This window comes from Chrysemys picta, chromosome 6, assembly GCF_011386835.1.
Source record: "Chrysemys picta bellii isolate R12L10 chromosome 6, ASM1138683v2, whole genome shotgun sequence".
Lineage (NCBI taxonomy): Eukaryota > Metazoa > Chordata > Testudines > Emydidae > Chrysemys > Chrysemys picta.
In genome coordinates this window covers 21,659,715-21,674,873 of record NC_088796.1, presented here as the reverse complement: position 1 = coordinate 21,674,873, position 15,159 = coordinate 21,659,715, and the positions used below count along the sequence as shown (strand labels likewise).

The 15,159-nt window shown below is 42.0% G+C and overlaps 1 protein-coding gene across 11 annotated transcripts in view; it reads right to left on the bottom strand.

The window, feature by feature from the left end:
• Positions 1 to 15,159, bottom strand: part of ZNF532 (zinc finger protein 532) — an 83,983-nt gene that overhangs the window by 54,907 nt on the left and 13,917 nt on the right. The window contains exon 3 of one of the 11 annotated variants that reach the window (XM_065598824.1): positions 11,772 to 11,883. The exons of the other annotated variants lie outside the window; for them this stretch is intronic. The gene's annotated coding sequence lies outside the window, so the exon portion shown is untranslated. The remainder of the gene's footprint in view (positions 1 to 11,771; positions 11,884 to 15,159) is intronic. 11 annotated transcript variants of the gene reach the window in all.

The following is a 15,159-nucleotide window of genomic DNA, read 5'->3' as shown; positions in this document are numbered from 1 at the left end:
CAGCTGGATTAAAACTAAATACTGTACTTCTGAGATACCAGGCAGACATTTTATTTTTATGCATTTCAAAGAAACTACAAACTTAAAATCTGCTTAGTTTAAGGTTCTCTTTTAATTATACATTTTGAACTTTTTACATATGACAATAGCAGCATAATAAGTAAAGGCCATTTAAAAGTCCTCAGATAAAATACTGTGTAAGACTGAAACTGTCCAGGTCAAAACAGGAATTTTGTTCCTCCCTCACTAAGAATTCAGTTAAGTTTGCTTCCCAAGCTGAAAAATAGCTCAAAAGAACTTGCATGCTGTAACATTAGGCGTGGTTAAGGTTAAATGTTTAAACTTCACCAAAAGAGTACATAAGGCATAGTTCTAAATGTCTATCAAAAGAAGGTAGATCAATTCCCAGTACAGGTGGGAAGGAATGGTGAGCCTTGATGCTTAGTGAAAAACATCAGGTAAAACAAAGTTTACTTTGTATCTCACATCCAGGCTCACCCTTCCTACTATGGGTCTTTCCCGTTCACTGGGCTTTCAAACAGTCTGTGAACTCACCTCAGACGGGAAAAACCCACATACATGCAAGTGGCCAGTATTCCCACTTGCTGAGTGGATGAAAAGTTTGTAGTCAGAGCTTCCCTTCACCTCAGGAAAAAGCACTGCTACTGCTCCTCCCTCTTTTAGGCAGGCTGTTGTTCTCAGGCATCTGGGACCAATACCTTCCTAGCTTAAATTACATTTTGGCTCAGTCACAGCAGCCAGGCATTTAAACCCTGATTCCTCCCTTTTATTTCAAGGTCCCTTCCTGATTATTCCTTCATCCTGGAGAGCTCTACCTCCAAGCATGATTTCTGGTATGTGTTCTAGGATAAAATCAACAGCAATCTGCCTGCAGGCCAGACCACTGACTTCTACTCCTGCCCTGGCCTAATGTGCAGTTTGTAAAGTCCATTACGACAGGGATGAGGTGACATCCTGATTTGTCAGGAAACCATGATCTCCCAAGAATGGATTATTCACAGAATATCTGCCTTCACTTTCTCCATGAATGGAGCCCAAATTAGAAGACAGGTAAAAGTGAAAACCCTTCTGCCTGAGGGCTGCCACTAAGGCTACAAGTGCTTTGGTAAAGATTTGTAGTGCACTTGAGAGAGCAAGTGGAAGCACCTAGAATGTAAGATGGTTAAAACCATATTTAAGTCTGAAAAATATTCTGTGAGCTGTGCAAACACGGATATGTATCTCAGATTAACAGAAGAGAAACAGTTTGAAGTTCAAGACCACGCATTTCTGCACAGTCTTAATTAGAATGGAGGATATTACCCTGAAATGCAACTTCCTTCATGTCTGCTCTCCACCGATTTTGGGGTGCAATACATAAAAACAACATGTATTTGGGGATACTGATTTAATTTCATAGCCTATCCATTCTTGATTATTTATTGAACCGATCTGACCAAAGTGATGAGGGGCCATTTACTATTCAGATCAGGGACTCTCTCACTTCAGAGGAGGTGATACACAATGAGATCTCTCCTAGTCCTACCTCCTCTAGACCTGTTTGATTTCCCTTTTTTGTACTGGTTGTCTATTCTGACTACCCAGCAAAGGACTTCCTGCTTTTGTAAAAGGACTTGAAATCCCTTTCATACTACTTGAATTATGAGAAGCGTTTTCTCAGCTTCTCTCAAAATTCATCCACTACTTTGTCTACTGATCACTCAAGGGTTTTCTCTTAGAAGTTTTCCAAAGAATGTAGGAGTTCTTTAATCCTGGATACTGATCTTCTAACAGAGTGCCTGCATGCTTTCAAGAGACCACTGCATAACAGAGAGTAACACCAGTGAAGTGGATCATATGAATTAAGCTTGCTTTTCTGACAGTGTGTAGTGGGGCCTCTCACAGGGAATCTCAGGAAAAAAAGCAGAAGATGCCATTGGCCCCAGGGATATAAGAACAGCCATACTGGGTCAGATCAAAGGTCCATCTAGTCCAGTATCCTGTCTTCCGACAGTGGCCAATGCGAGGTGCCCCAGAGGGAATGAACAGAACAGGTAATCATCAAGAGATCCATCCTGTCACCCATTCCCAGCCTCTAGCAAACAGAGGGTACGAACAATATCCCTGCCCATCCTGGCTGATAGCCACTGATGGGCCTATTCTCCATTAATGTATCTAGTTCTTTTTTGAACCCTGTTATATTCTTGGCCTTCACAATAACCTCTGGCAAGGAGTTCCACAGGTTGACTGTGCGTTGTGTGAAAAAAGAGACTTCCTTTTGTTTGTTTTAAACCTGCTGCCTATTAATTTCATTTGGTGGCCCCTAGTTCTTGTGTTATTTACTCCTTCTCATAACACTTCCTTATTTACTTTCTCCACACTAGTCATGATTTTATAGACCTCTATCATATCCACCCTTAGTCGTCTCTTTTCCAAGCTAAAAAGTCCCAGTCTTATTAATCTTTCCTCATATGGCAGCCGTTCCATACCCATAATCATTTTTGCTGCCCTTTTCTGAACCTTTTCCAAGTCCAATATATCTTTTTTGAGATGGGGCGACCACACCTGCACACAGCAGTCAAGATGTGGGTGTACCATAGATTTATAGAGAGATGCAATATGATATTTTCTGACTTAATATCTATCCTTCGCTTAATGTTTCCTAACCTTCTGTTTGCTTTGTTGACTGCCATTGCACATCGAGTGGATGTTTTCAGAGAACTATCCACAATGACTCCAAGAGCTCTTTCTTGAGTGGTAGCAGCTAATTTAGACCCCATCGTTTTACGTGTATAGGTGGGATTATATTTTGTAATGTGCATTACTCTGCATTTATCAACACTGAATTTCATCTGCCACTTTGTTGCCCAGTCACCCAGTTTTGAGAGATCCTTTTGTAACTCTTTGCAGTCTGCCTGGGACTTAAACTATCTTTAGTAGTTTTGTATCATCTGCCAATTTTGCCACCTCACTGTTTATCTCTTTTTCCTAATCATTTATGAATACACCTCTACCTTGATATAACGCTGTTCTTGGGAGCCAAAAAATCTTACCGTGTTATAGGTGAAACCGTGTTACATCAAACTTGCTTTGATCTACCGGAGTGTGCAGCCCCCCCCCGGAGCACTGCTTTACCGCGTTATATCCGAATTTGTGTTATATCGGGTCGCGTTGTATCGGGGTAGAAGTGTATGTTGAATAGGATTGGGCCCAGTACATACCCCTGGGGGACACCACTATTTACCTCTCTCCGTTCTGAAAACGGACCATTTATTCCTACCCTTTGTTTCCTATCTTTTAACCAGTTACCAATCCATGAGAGAACCTTCCCTCTTATCCCATGACTGCTTACTTTTCTTAAGAGTCTTTGGTGAGGGACCTTGTCAAAGGCTTTCTGAAAATCTAAATACACTATATCCACTAGATCCCCCTTGTCCACTTGCTTGTTGACCCCCCTCAAAGAATTCTAGTAGATTTGTGAGGCATGATTTCCCTTTACAAATACCATGTTGACTATTCCCCAACAAATTATGTTCATCTATGTGTTTGACAATTTTGTTTTTTACTACAGTTTCAACCAGTTTGTACTGAAGTCAGGTTTACCGGCCTGTAATTGCCGTAGTCCCCTCTGGAGGCCTAATGAAAAATTGGCATCACATTAGCTATCCTCCAGTCATTTGGTACAGAAGCTGATTTAAATGATAGGTTACAGATGACAGTTAGTAGTCCTGCAATTTTACATTTGAGTTCCTTCAGAACTCTTGGGTGAATACCATCTTTCCTGGTGACTTATTACAGTTAATTTATCAATTTGTTCCAAAACCTCCTCTAATGACACCTCAATCTGGGACAGTGCCTCCGATTTGTCACCTAAAAGAATGGCTCAGGTTTGGGAATCTCCCTCACATCCTCAACCATGAAGACCAATGCAAAGAATTCATTTAGTTTCTCCGCAATGGCCTTATCATCCTTGAATGCTCCTTTATCATCTCAGGTTTCAGAGTAGCAGCCGTGTTAGTCTGTATCCGCAAAAAGAAGAACAGGAGGACTTGTGGCACCTTAGAGACTAACAAATTTATTAGAGCATAAGCTTTCGTGGACTATAGCCCACTTCTTCGGATGCATATAGAATGGAACATATATTGAGGAGATATATATACACACATACAGAGAGCATAAACAGGTGGGAGTTGTCTTACCACCTCTGAGAGGCCAATTAATTAAGAGAAAAAAACTTTTGAAGTGATAATCAAGCTAGCCCAGCACAGACAGACAGTTAGATAACAAGTGTGAGAATACTTACAAGGGGAGATAGATTTCAATGGTTGGGCCATTACAAACATTGAAATCTATCTCCCCTTGTAAGTATTCTCACACTTGTTATCTAACTGTCTGTCTGTGCTGGGCTAGCTTGATTATCACTTCAAAAGTTTTTTTCTCTTAATTAATTGGCCTCTCAGAGGTGGTAAGACAACTCCCACCTGTTTATGCTCTCTGTATGTGTGTATATATATCTCCTCAATATATGTTCCATTCTATATGCATCCGAAGAAGTGGGCTATAGTCCACGAAAGCTTATGCTCTAATAAATTTGTTAGTCTCTAAGGTGCCACAAGTCCTCCTGTTCTTCTTTTATCATCTCAATCGTCCAGTGGCCCCACTGGTTGTTTAGCAGGCTTCCTGCTTCTGATGTACTTAAAAAAAATTTTGCTATTACTTTTTGAGTCGCTGGCTAGCTGTTCTTCAAATTCTTTTTTGGCCTTCCTAATTATATTTTTACACTTCATTTGCCAGAGTTTATGCTCCTTTCTATTTTCCTCAGGATTTAACTTCCACTTTTTGAAGGATGCCTTTTTGCCTCTCACTGCTTCTTTATTTTCAGGGAAGAGTCCACTCACCTATCGATAGGCTCTTTTGGTAGAAAGTCCCTTTTGTGGGCCTCCGTATCTTTTACCAATGTTTAATCTTCAGCATCAAGTTCCAGTAAAAAGGAAATCTCCTTTGCTTCTATGTATGTAGTAAATGTTCATGACTGTTCACGATGTTTCTTTGAAAGTGCCTAATCAGAAGTAATTACATCTAGAGAACAGCATGAAGAGGGTCCATTTTTGAGCTGAAGGGAAAATACTGCCTTGCTGTTTCATTGCCTCTTTATTTTCTTCCTATTTATCATTTTAACTCAGTTCATCACACGCAAGTTCCAGTGAAGCAAATCACTGGTATGAGTGTAGCATCAAAACAAGATAGCAAGCCCCAGCGAGCTATCTATAGACACAGAAAGTGGGAACCAGGGCAGGAATTCAGTGGTTTGCCACTGGAAACACTCCATTTCTTTGGATCCTCTGGGGCCCCCACTACATGGCTGAGACGGAAAGGCAGAAGACCATGCTGACTCTTGGTAGTACTGCATGGGAAGAAAGTTGCTGCAGCAGGAAATCTGTGACTGGGGGTCCTTACCACTACTGCCCTGATTTCCTAGAACCTGTGTTGAAATATTGATTTATCACAGATGTTGTGGATCTGGAAGTGGGGGAAGTTCACATATGCCATGTTGAAACACCCTCAGGCGGTTTAATAGCGGTAGCTGTTTCCCTGGTGGGGGCTCCATGCAGAGGAGTTAATGAAGGCACTTTGGATTTAAAACGATTCTCCGTCACTCCTCCCTAAGCTCTGTGGCTGAACTGGTTTGAGTTGGAGGGACTCTAGTCCTAAGAGCAAAACAAACAAAACTATCCTTTCAAATACTCTAGCAGGGGAAAGGAACAAGAAAATCATTGTTGTGTCCTAGCTTTTGTATTTGTCTGCGATTTCACTTAGAGCTGGAGCGAGAGGACTGGTGCAGTGCCTCACACAGGAGATTGTTTTCCCCCAATCTTTCAGGAATGAGGCCAAGCTACTATAAATTAATGCTGAAACTGAAAAGGTTTTTTTGGTTTTGTTTTGATCTGTAAAGAGGAAAACTGAAACAATCAGTATAAAACAGCCTGATGCTTTGTAGGAGATCTGTCAGCCCAATGTAGATATGGAAACAAAATAACCTGGCAGGCTCCTCAGTGGATGAGCTTAGCTCTATACCAGATGCTCCTCGACTTACGCAAGGCGTTCCGGAACTTTGCGTAAGTCGGGGACGTATACCGGACAATTACACACAAAAAAACAAACAAACAAACAAAAACAACGCTTACGGAACTTTTTCCGCAAGTGCAGGTTTGGTTACCCGGGGAGCGTCTGTACTCATAGCTCAGAGGTCTGGTTCTGCCCTCTCAGTTACAAGCAGACACGACTGACTGCAACTTCTGTACAACTGGTTATGCTAAACAACCTTTTTTCTTCTCAAATTACTATTCAATAAATCTAGAGGTTTCTAACAATCACTTCTTGATTACATCTTTGGCCCCATATGCTCAGTCCTTAGTCTCCTTCATTCCTCCACTATTGTTGATACAGCTGATCATCTTCCCTCCTTGATATCCTGTCCTTTCCTCTAGTCCAGAGGTGGGCAAAGTACGGCACGCCACATCCGGCCCGCAGGACCGTCCTGCCCGGCACCTGAGCTCCCGGCCAGGGAGGCTAGCCCCCAGGCCCCTTCCCTACTGTTCCCCCTCCCCTGCGGCCTGAGCTCGCCCCGCCGCTGGGTAGCTCAGCACCAGCACACCCCCCATGGGGGGAGCAGGGGAAAGCAGGGAGGAAGGCTCACCTGCAGCCTCAGGGGAGCAGGCAGGAGATGTGGGTGGCGGGAGCGTGGCAAGCGCAGGCCGGAAGACTCAGGAGGAGCACCGGGCAGCCGGCCACAGAGAAGTGGCGCTTTAAAGAGGAAACCGCCACTTCTCTCTGGCTGCGCCGCTGCCCCTGCTCCTCCTGAGTCCTCCGCCCATGTTCGCAGGGCCACATTCCGAAAGGGGCTGGGGGGGTTCCAGGAGGGCAATTAGGGGCAGGGGTTCCCGGGAGGGGGCGGTCCGGGGACAGGGAGGGGGGTGTTGGATAGGGGGTGGGGTCCCAGGAGGCGGTTAGGGGCGGGGGATCCCAGGAGGGAGCGGTCAGGGGACAGGGAGGGGGGGCTGGATAGCGGGTGGGAGTCCCGGGGGGCCTGTTGGAGGCAGGGATGTGGATAGGGGTCAGTCAGGGAACTGGGAGCAGGGTGGTTGGATAGGGGGTGGGGTCCCAGGGGGGCAGTTAGGGGTGTGGGGTCCCAGAAGGAGGTGGTCAGGGGACAAGGAGCGGGGGGGTTGGATGGGTCAGAGGTTCTGAGGGGGGCAGTCAGGGGGCAGGAAGTGGTAGGGGGCGAGGCTGTTTGGGGAGGCACAGCCTTCCCTACTCGGCCCTCCATACCATTTCGCAACCCCGATTGGCCCTTGGGCCAAAAAGTTTGCCCACCCCTGCTCTAGCCTTTGTAAAAAACTGTCCTTTCTTCATGCATCCGAAGAAGTGAGGTTTTAACTCACGAAAGCTTATGCCCAAATAAATCTGTTAGTCTTTAAGGTGCCACCAGACTCCTTGTTGTTTTTGTAGATACAGACTAACACGGCAACCCCCTGATACTTGTCCTTTCTTTAGTTTTCTTCTTACCACTAACTGCTCTTCAGTGCCCCCTCCCCCTCCACTTTGTGGGACCTACATGGGTTCAGGGCCCCTTCTTCTCCCTCTAAACCTCATAGATGAGCAACATTATTTGCTCACCCAATTTCAGTTACCATTTCTATGAAGATGACTTGCAAATTTACCTTTTCCACTCCTGACTTGTGTTGTGCTTCCAATTGAATTTTAGGCTGCCTCAGCAACCTCCCTTCAAGATATTTTGCTAACAACTTATGTGTAATGGTCAAAAATAAAGCTAATTTTCTCCTAAACCTTCTTCACTTACCCCATTCTCCTTCCCTATTATCACCCCATTCTCCTTCCCTATTACCACCCCCCATCCTCTCTGTCACTCAGACTTTAAATCTCTGTGTGATCTTCATCTCCTACCCTTCATTCTGTCCTCTCATGCAAGCTGTGTACAAATTTTGCATTTTCCCCTCCACATTTTGAAGATGTTTCTCTCTATCCCAACAACTAAAATTACCTTTATTCCCCGATCTGCTCCCATCTAAACTACTGCAACTTCCTCCTTTCCAGCCTCCGTCATACCCACATCATCTTCTCTCTCTCTCTCCTGTCCATCTAAAACAGTTGCTAAAACTAGCCCGTGACATAAAAACCATTGTCTCTCACCTCAGACGCAACAAATCCACAAGACCAAACACATGTCAAAAAGTGGAATCTAGGTCAAATTATGAAGGATGAATATAAAAAAACAACACAAGGATGTAGGGGGAAAATTAGAAAAGCCAAGGCACAAAATGAAACAAAACTAGCTAGAGACATCAAGGGTAACAAGAAAACATTCTACAAATACATTAGAAGCAAGAGGAAGACCAAGAACAGGGTAGCCCATTACTCAATGGGGGGGACAATAATAGAAAATGTGGAAATGGCAGACGTGCTAAATGACTCTTGTTTTAGTTTTCACCAAAAAGGTTAGTAGCAATTGGATGACTAACATAGCAAATGAGGATCAGAGGCTAAAATACGGAAAGAACCCTTCAAGTCCCCAGAGCCTGCATAATTAAATACATCCTAGAATACTCAAGGAGCTGACTGAGGAGATATCTGAGCCATTAGCAATTATCTTCGAAAAGTCACAGAAGACGGGAGAGATTCCAGAGGACTGGAAAAGCACAAATATAGTGCCAATCTATAAAAAGGGGAATAAGGACAACTCGGGAATTACAGGCCAGTCAGCTTAACTTCAGTACCTGGAAAGATAATGCAACAACTAATTAAGCAATCAATTTGTGACTATCTAGAAGATAATAAGGTGGTAAGTAACAGTCAGCATGGATTTGTCAAGAACAAATTGTGCAAGCCAACCTAATAGCTTTCTTTGACAGGGTAACAAGCCTTGTGGCTGGGGGAAAGCGGTAGATGTGGTATATCTTGACTTTAGTAAGGCTTTTGATACTGTCTCACATGACCTTCTCATAAACAAATTAGGGAAATAAAACCTAGATGGAGCTACTATAAGGTGGGTGCATAACTGGTTACAAAACCATTCCCAGAGAGTAGTTATCAGCTGTTCACAGTCAAGCTAGAAGGGCATATCGAGTGGAGCCCAGCAGGGATCAGTTCTTGGTCCAGTTCTGTCCAATATCTTCATCAATGATTTAGATAATGGCATAGAGAGTACACTTATAAAGTTTGCAGATGATACGTAGCTGGGAGGGGTTGCAAATGTTTTGGAAGATGAGATTAAAATTCAAAATTATCTGGACAAACCGGAGAAAAGGTCTGAAGTAAACATGATGAAATTCAATAAGGACAAATGCAAATACTCCATTTAGGAAGGTACGATCCATTGCACACATATAAAATAGGAAATGATTGCATAGGAAACAGTACTGCAGAAAGGGATCTGGGGTCACTGTGGATCACAAGCTACAGTAGAACCTCAGAGTTACGAACACCAGAGTTATGAACTGACCAGTCAATCATACATCTCATTTGGAACCAGAATTATGCAATCAGGCAGCAGCAGAGACCAAAAAAAACAGTACAGTACTGTGTTAAACATAAACTACTAAAAAAAAGGGAAAGCAGCATTTTTCTTCTGCATAATAAAGTTTCAGAGCTGTATTAAATCAATGTTCAGTTGTAAACTTTTGAAATAACAACTATAATGTTTTGTTCAGAGTTACGAACATTTCAAACTTACGAACAGCCTCCATTCCTGAGGTGTCCATAATTCTGAGGTTCTACTGTAAACGAATCAACAGTGTAACACTGTTGCAAAAAAAGTAAACATCATTCTGGGATGTGTTAGCAGGAGTGTTGTAAGTAGGACACGAGAAGTAATTCTTCTGCTCTACTCCGCGCTGATATGGCCTCTTTGTGTCAAGTTCTGTGTGCCACATTTCAGGAAAGATGTGGACAAATGGGAGAAAGTCCAGAGAAGAGCAGCAAAAATGCTTAAAGGTCTAGAAAACATGACCTATGAGGGAAGATTGAAAAATTTTAGCCTGGAGAAAAGAAGACAGAGAGGATATGATAACAGTTTTCAAGTACATAAAGGTTATTACACGGAAATGGAAGAGAAACTGTTCTCCTTAACCTCTGAGGATAGAACAAGAAGCAATGGGTTAAATTGCAGCAAGGGTGGTTTAGGTAGGACATTAGGAAAAACTTCCCGTCAGGGTGGTTATGCACTGGGGGAGGTTGTGGAATCTCGGGAGATTTTTAAGAGCAGGTTAGACAAACACCTGTCAGGGATGGTCTAGATAATGCTTAGTCCTGCCATGCATGCAGCACACTGGATTAGATGAACTCTTGAGGTCCCTTCCAGTCTTACGATTCTGCATTACAGGCTATTTATTCATAAAGAGTAACATGTTTGGTATCTACAGAAAGCTTGTAACTTGTCAACATTCATAGTCATTGTGAGATGATTGCATGGGTAATAATTAAGGAATAATATCTTTATACTGAAAGTTTTTTTTACGGAATAGAATAGAAATTAGTCTTGGGAATAGAAATTAGTCACCAGTAGATAATGTGTCTTGGGGGTGGCCCATACTGGCAAGGGAGAGTTGCCACCCCCTTCTGTTTGGCCAGTGATCCAGTGCAAGACTCAATTGTTTATCCTTGCAAAATACTAAAACTTTGAATGGGAAACCATCAGAGGAAACGACAAACAATCAAAATCACTTAAAGGTATAAGAGAAAACGTACAAGACAGAGGTTTTCCCTGTCTGTGAATAGAAACAAAAGGCTGTTTTCAGTTTAACAGGAGAAACACCTTGTATCCATTCACTGAAGAAACCCTTTGTGAAGTGGGGGTTCTTTCATAAATATTTGGATCCTGGTTCTTGAGAAACCAGACAGCTCTGCAACAGATTGAACTTTGAGGGGGAAAATATCCTTTATGAGATATCAATAATTACCTTTCCTAAGTGTAGCACCTAGTTCCCATATCATGATTTTGTTTTGTATTGTAACAATTTCTTTCCACCACTCTTCTCTTGTTTCTCATTAAATCTTTATTTTTTCTTAGATAAATCTACTTTTGTTTTATCATAAGTGTTCACAAGTGCTGTATGGTTTACAGGAGCAGTGGTTTAAGGTAAACTTGGTAAACACTGCCCCTTTGGGTGCACAGAATCTGGAATGTCTATGCGTAGCCAGTGTCAGGGGCTGAACATCACAGGGGAACGAATGAAAGGGACTCAGGGATTTGGGTGTACCTATTGTTAATCTGCAAGGCGAAGTTAGGGCTGGCATAGCCTAGAGGAGATGGATTAAAGAGGTTGAAAAGCAGGTGGTGTCAGGGAGCTGACATCAAGCTATTCCAAGAAAAACTCCCTCCAGCTAGAGAAAGGGCATAACAAGGCGACTCACACTCCTGGGTGCCCCAAGAACCATCACACCTCTTTCTCCATGAATCTAACCACATTACACAGTCTCTCAATCCTTCTTCTGGCTCCCTCTTTTCTGCTCCATGAAATCTAAGTACCTTGTCCTCACCTTCCAGGCCCTACGTAGTTCTGCCAATACCTACATAGTCACCCTGTCTCCTTATTCAAATACCTCTTCAATACGCACATCTTTTGCAATTCCCACAAGAAGTGAGTTTACAATTATTATGGGGGAGAAGGTGGCTTGAGGCATTCAAAATGTGCATATGCCTACACACACACACACACACACACACACACAAAATGCAAATTTGTGACTCTTACCTTTATCCTTCCTCACCCGTTTCTCTCCTTAACAGTTGTTGTCCAAATTCATATTATGTCTAGAACTAGGCTGTTAATCATTTAGGGCAGAGACCACTTGTTTCTATTTGATCTGTAAAGCAACCCAGCACCAGTATGAGTACTGCAAAAATAATAAATAGTAGTAATGTGCAGGAAGCTTATCAATGGCTAGCTTGAAGTGTTGTCAAATTGGGAAATTTCCCAGCATAGCTATGCCTAATTAGTTATTTCAGTGTAAATATACAAGTATACGTACCCGTGTGGACATTCTACTCTGGAATAAATTCACTTTTATCAACTGTCCCCACAAAGAGCTATAACAATGTACCTTCAACAGAAAAACTATTCCCATGTAGCTGTTTCAGGAAATTTCTCCGCATAGACATGCCCTATCTCCCAGTTAGAACATCAATAATGGATATCAGTTCTTAACACCAGCCTAAACAAAAGCAAATATGTTAGCAGTGACAGCTGATCAATAGTTTTGATGATTCGCTGTTAAAGCCAAATATGTTAAGGCAAACAAAAGCAGTACACTAGTTTTCATGAGCTATCAACTAGCATAACTTCTCCAGGAAATAGGAGTAGCCACAACTCAAACTGTGATTCAGCGTGGTTTGAAATACTCAGAAGGCAACTAGGATATGGTAGAAGCCACTTTAACCTCAATCAGTAATGCCTCTCATCCCCGCATAGCACACAAGGCCTTTCTGGCTTATCAAAAATCCCACAATTTGTTACTATGGGACAGCCAGAAGAAACACTGCTTCAGAAATGCAACTATTACAATACACAGGCTTTTTGCTCTCTGACCTAATCAAAGTTATTTACCCTATCCATAATACCAATAAAGTGATGAAGTCAGTTTCCTTAATATCTTTGTTGAAGTGCTAGTGTGTCTCAGCTTCAGACAAATTTGCACCAAGCAACAGAACCTAATATAATTCAACATAACAATTATTAAACTTAAAAAACAAAAAATCAAGTTTGACTCTATGCATAGATTGCAATGAGTAGAAGAAACGTTAATACCAGCCTCTCAATTTTTACACGTTTTTCAAAAAAGTTCTGTTTTTCTTTAGAAAACAGAAATCTCAGCAAGGATACAACTGGCAAAATCTTCCCAATATTAAAACTTTTAAATTACTGCTCACTGCAAAGAAAATCACGAATTACATTTATGAACTGTAACTATCTAATAGTTGATTATTGCCTAAAACAGTTTAAACATTTATTATTCCAACTCAAAAACATTGTTAAGGATGTTCAGCTACATTTCCTGAATCACTAAAAATCAAAGACGTCACCAGTTAAGGCAAAATTAATATTCAGACCTAATCGGTCAGAGGGTTCGCTTCCGAACATCATAATATTCAAATACACTCAGCCTCTCTAGTGCCACAGCAAACTTCCTAGCCTTTCTAAAATACTGCCACCCACAATGAATATATTCAATTCTTTAGCACACACATATACACAACCTTAACTCTGACCTCAAGGTTAAGATGTTACAACAACAGAAATAACACAATACATAGTTTTACTGTAAAACTATTGCTATCTTAAAAAATTAGGAGGCTAGAGTTAGGAACATGAAGACACGACTACACCATGCTCAAAAACTTGTATCTGGGAGTAGACAGCACAACTGGGTGTATTCCAGCAGCTTTTCCCCTCTTGAGACAAGAACCCAATATGAGCTCAGGTCCCTAACAAACATATCTTTGGGGATATTCCATAGCCTTGTTTGTTTCTATCACAAAAGCAGTGTACACCTGGAGAGCTATGCTGAAGCAAGGCCAAAACTGGCTATAAGAGTTATGTTGAAGTGCAGTAATAGGGAAGCTTGTGCACCTCCTACCATGCTAAGCTAGACCAAGCTAATTATATTTTTTTTCTCAAAGTGAGTACAAATTTCAGCCACCTTTTTTTAAAATCTACTTAAGGACAAACTACACGGCTGTATGTTCAGAAATTTAATTCAGAGAAATCCTGGAGAGGGAGGTAAGAGAAGAGTATAAATTAATTTCTATGATGCTATTTAAAACCCACGTTGCTGTGATAATGGCGGTGCACTTTTGCTTTAGTTAAATGATTTTTATGGTAGTTTCATGATTCAAGATATTGAAAGCAAATTAGGACGATAATAGAAGCAAAAAATTGAAATTTCAAACGTCACCACCCATTAACAATACAATGTATTATAATCTGGGAGCATGTGTAATTCTGTGGGCAAGTTAATGATAGAAAGGTAAAGAAGACATCATTTGATTCATAAAAACCTACAATTTCAGTCGTGTCACCCTCTGCAGCGTGGCAGGAGGGACTTTGTGCCCTCCACCTCATAGCTTCAAGTCCTCTGGTTGGTGGAAATTTTGATAATACAATGTCATTGGAAATGGGTGGAAAGTTGGGTATCATTTGAAAGTCCTTTCTCCTACAAACACAATGGTACCAAACATGACAAACCTAGAATAATTATGTGTGTATATATCAGGGGCTCTCAAACGTCATTGCACCGCCACCCCCCGTTTTGACAACAAAAATTACTTCATGACTCCAGGAGGGGGGACCGAAGCCTGAGCCCGCCAAGCCCCACTGCCCAGGTGGGGGGCGAAAACCCAACTCCAATACTCTGGGCAGGGGAGCCAAAGTTGAAGCTCCAGGGCTTCAGCCCCAGGCAGAGGGCCTGCAACGTGAGCCCAGCCGCCCAGGACTGAAGCCCTCGGGCTTTGGCTTTGGCCCTGGGGCTCTGGCTTCAGCCCCAGGCCTCAGCAAGTCCAAGACAGCCCTGGTACCCCATTCAAAGGGGGTCCCAACCCACTTTGGGGTCCCGACCCACAGTTTGAGAACTGCTGGTTTATATTCAAGAAAATATGTTTTTTTTTTAAATCAACTTTTAAAAATTATACTATAACAAAGGCACATCAAACATGCAGCCCTCACAAAAAGTTACACTATGGCTCTCAACTGACAGTAGTGTGTTATTATTCAATGCTCAGAACATGATACTCTTGTGTTTTTTTTAAATGTTACAGATTACTGTAATTGAAGGAGAGCTTCAAATTGATTTGCCATTGTGATGTTGTATGGAATCTGGGTGACATTTTATGTTATTGTTAATATCAATATTATAAAATTGCAAGGAATCTGACCAGATATGCCATGTAAGGTATCTGTGAAAATGTTATGATTTGCCAAGTATGATAATCGTGTTTATATGTTTGTATCACCTTTGTATCATGATTTATAGATATGCAGGGTATATCTGTATTTCAAACTTGTGCTGTACATCTGGGTGACACCCCCAGACAGATTGCCATCAGCACTACCTAGCCTGTTCGATGGCCCATTAAAGGTTATCAAC